General features: G+C 39.3%; 1 long non-coding RNA gene across 1 annotated transcript; it reads left to right on the forward strand.

The window, feature by feature from the left end:
• The first annotated feature begins 1,169 nt into the window (after positions 1-1,169).
• Positions 1,170-3,278, forward strand: LOC146575846 (uncharacterized). Its single transcript, XR_014892331.1, has 5 exons — positions 1,170-1,223; positions 1,379-1,436; positions 2,439-2,533; positions 2,642-2,707; positions 2,874-3,278. It is a non-coding gene; the product is annotated as an uncharacterized LOC146575846 (long non-coding RNA).
• Positions 3,279-4,293: the final 1,015 nt, after the last annotated feature.

A 4,293-nucleotide genomic window follows, 5' to 3' on the forward strand; every position in this document is an offset into this window, starting at 1 on the left:
AAATGAACAGACTCTATAAATGTGCCCGTTCTCCCCCACACCTACTCTTACTTTCCCAGCCTCTGCAACTTTTCCTCACTCATATTTTACCTCTCTCTCTTTCATCCTCTCATTTCTCCAGCCACTCCATTAACCAGAGGGTCACTTTTCCAGCTGGTTAGTCCAGGCCAGATTTCCATCAGGTTGCTGACATACGAGACTGTCCCACCATCTGTACATGTGTGAGTGCCTGTCTCTGTGTGTGTGCTCAGATAGGCAGGACAGGTTCATTTGTCAGTTTTACTCCAGTCTTGTCCTCCGGTGTGATGTTGTAATGACCCCAAGAGGCCCAGACAGACAGAAGAATGACATTTAGCAATACCACCTTCCCCAACACACACAGCACACTGTATTGTGACATCATAACATAATAACTTACATCTCTTTCCTGGAGAAACTCAAACTTTTCGTAACCTTACAATTGACTGATTTTACTTTTCAAGGAGTTGATTTTTTTGCTCCAAAAATTATGTAAATCCCAATGATATACTAAGTATGTTTTTTCAACACACATCTCCTTGCATCTCAAACAGTGTCCTGTCCTAAAGCTTCTCACCCTTATGCAGCCAGTCTTTAAATGACTGCCATCATGTGGCACAGTTGGCTCTGGTCTCTGGAAGCAGTCTTTACTGTGCTTGACTATTAGCCAGTAGAATTTATAGTGTCTCTCCATTTCATTAGTGTCCCATTAACAATTTCTTCAGCTTTTCAAGCTTTTAGGCTAGCAGCTTTTACTGGTTGTTTGTGTATAAACCTGTGGTCTTTGATGGGAGACTAGACATGCTCTATAAGCTGCCAATGGCTGTCCTTTTTACTGCTTTGAGGTCAGTTATGATCTATGGAAGAAATATAGTATCATCAGAATTCAAGTATTTTTAGACATTGAATTTATGACACTGAATTTTTATCCTCCAAATTTCCCTGCAAAAATATTCACCTGCAAAAATTCACCTGCAAAAAATTCACCTGCAAAAATTCACCTGAAAAAAATTCACCTGCCAAAAATTCACCTGCAAAAATTCACCTGCAAAAACTCAACTGCAAAAGTGATGAACTTTAATGACCCAAGCCAGAGCAATCAGCACCAGATCGAGTCGAGTGGCTCTCGGCCAATTAAATTACGCTGTTTGATCACATGACACCGTTAGCCAGCAGTTTGTCTCCTAAAAGAGAGCTGTTTAGAGGTGAGTGATTAAGTTTTTCTCCTAAATAGAGATCATTACAGAACGCCTAGTCCTACTTAAAATCCCATTTATTTTTATTTTATCATCTACTCGAACTAAGGAAAACGTTTGACTAACTCAAAGACAATTTCCACGCCTCCCCTGCCTGACTGCAGAGGCAGTTTTGAATTTAGGAGCAGCAAGATGGAAGCGGCAAACCCTGGCGATTCTCCGGTAAGTATATTGTTTTTTATCTTCAAGTTTGTCTTTTGAAACGTTAATTTTATTTAAATTCGTTGCTCACGTATAAAGTACACAGACGGGGTCTTTGCTCAACTCGTCTGAGGCGTGTCTCACTAAGCGCTACATGCTAGCATCCTGCTAACCGAGCTACCCTTTACATGCTGTACTTTAGAAAATAGGATACTCGTTAAAAAATACTCCGCAGATATTGATAGATAGACGAACACTGCAAATATAATGTTGTAAACGAAAACGGCCTTTGGTGAAGTGGTAAAATACACCATGAATAAAGCCATAGATTGAATGGCTGCCATGGTTGCAGAACGGCCTGATTTAATGACAAGAATGGGGAAGAGTGAGGCGAAGTGAACCAAAGCCACAAAACACGGTCAGACAAGGCGGCAAAAGGGCAGTGATCTGTCCGTCAGTATGAAGTTGGTGTGTGCTTTGGTGAACAAAAACTCGAGACCGGTAGCAGGAAGGTGGGAGACTCGTGTTTCACTGGAATAGTGGTGAATTAAAACATCCTTTGTTGGGGACATTTAGGTGTAAATGCATCCATAAAGGTGAGACAAAGGCAGACCAGACAGTGAAGAAAACAAGGCAAACATTAGAAATATTAAAACGGAAATATAGGATTAATATAACATACAATTGGGGAAAATGTAAGGAACACAATGTAAATGATATTGTAAAGTCATTAAAACAGCATACTCTGATTAAAAGAAACAGATAATTGGGTAGGAGGATGATGATGATAATAATAATAATAATAATGTTAAAGAACATGTACAAGATGGGTATGTATACTTGTAGCCAGAACTTAACAACTACAAAGTTGTAGCATGCCAGACCATCTTGATTGAATGTAACTTCACTCCATACAAGTTTTATGGTAGACATATTCATATTGGTATCTAATAAATGATTAATTCTTAGATTTTATCAAACGTTAATTTATAAATTGTTTCTGTCTTTATGTGTTTGTTTCAGATTATGCAAGATGTAATTATTCAGTCAGCAAGACACTTGCTGCAGTTACTGACATCATCCAACTGAACTGCTGCTGTGATGAATCAGAATACAAGGTTTACTTTAGCAAGACCTATGAGTTAATGCTACATTTAACTAAATTGTTATATATTTTGTGTCCAATATTGTCTCCATATGATTTTGTTTTTTGCAACATCTTGCAGAGAACAGAGTCAAGGTACCAGCTTGGTCAACCCTAAAAGACCATCTGTTCATCAAGAAATGACCAGGTGAAAAAGTCATAAACTAAACACTCTGCATGAGCATGGAATTTAGGATGCAACTTTATATCTTACCTGCTCTACACTCAGGGCTTGAATTACAACAACAGCCAATCACATAAAAAAAAAATATACTTTTGGTAGTTCTGTGTCTCTCTCTCTCCTCCAAACCCAGATGGCTGCTGGTACTGAACCGGGTTCTGCTGGAGGTTTCTTCTTGTTAAAGGGGAGTTTTTCCTCTGCACTGTCACTTCATGCTGCTCAGTGTGAGGGATTGTTGAGGTTGAGTCCATATGTCCTGCGAACAACTGCTGGGCAATGACACCATGCAATCTTCTGGGATTCCTTGGATAGAAAACCTGTGAGCTGCACTTGTCCTTGGTCTTCACAGCTCACCTTTTTACTGTTTATTGAATCAAAATTCTCCAGTGACATGGATTCTACATTGTAACTGATGTGATGTTCTATAAAGTGGTTTTAATAAAAAAAAAAAAAAAGGCAAAAATTAGTTTGTTTCTTTATTCAATTTTTGAACAGTGATACTCATTCAGTAAATGCAAATTATTTACATGGCAGTGCACTATAGGCATAAATCTAGACCCCTAGATAAAACATGATGGCATTATAGCAGTGACAACTCCTCCACAGTAGCAGGTGGGATTTTTCTTTTTTGAGGACGGCTCCTTTTACCTGTCACTACAGATGGTCTGTTTGTTCTGATCAAGAGCCTTTTTTTGGGCAGCTGAAGAGGAGAAGTCTATCTTATGGCCAACCTCTGGCTGTATCTTGGTCATATTACCCAGCAAAACCCAGTATGCAGGTTCATCTGTAACAGTCCTTGTGCCACAGATCACTGTTGCTTCTACATTAAACAGAAGAGCAGTGACGTGGGTGCAGGTCTCCGTGACTCCGGCCTTACAGCTGCAGTGGGCGGCTTCAACCTTCCCTGTGATGCTCACAGTGACCCATGGCTGCAATGCTGGTTCATTCAGTCTTTGAGAGTGCAGGACCTGAAACACACACAAAGTTCTTGTCTTTAAATGAACTATGAGCCAAGGCTGACATAAATGTTTTATCTACTTAATCATTAATGTAACAGTGTTTAGAAAGTAAGCACATACATGTAATTTTTCATTTCTTTATGTGTCCATCTATAGAACGCTGCATGTTATAGTGTAAATCTGCCTGTTCTCTGTCAGAAACCTGCCTGCAGAAAATGAACCTAAAGGATGTAATGCAAGGATGTCATCACTTTCAAGATGGAGAAAGCATAAAGTGACAATTATGAATCACTTAATATGATAAGGAGATTCTGCAGGTCATTAATCAATGTATTAAATAAAATAAAATTATTTTTAGTGACACAAGATACAAATATGGAAGGAAGATGTATAATCGCTCAGTTTGGGGAAATTGTGGGTAGCCTGCAAGGGCCTCAACTTCTCCATACCCACAATGTGCAACAAATGGGCACAGCTATCTTCAACAGTGGAACATCGGCCAGTTACTTCCAATTTTAACGCAGCTTGTAGTCTTGGAGAGCAGCACACCAAAACTGCATGCACAACTTCTGCTAACAGTGGAAACAGATTAAG

The sequence above is a fragment of the Mchenga conophoros genome, linkage group LG4 (genome assembly GCF_057382185.1).
Source record: "Mchenga conophoros isolate Kocher_MC1m ecotype Shallow Benthic linkage group LG4, M_conophoros_male_GT1.1, whole genome shotgun sequence".
Classification (NCBI taxonomy): domain Eukaryota; kingdom Metazoa; phylum Chordata; class Actinopteri; order Cichliformes; family Cichlidae; genus Mchenga; species Mchenga conophoros.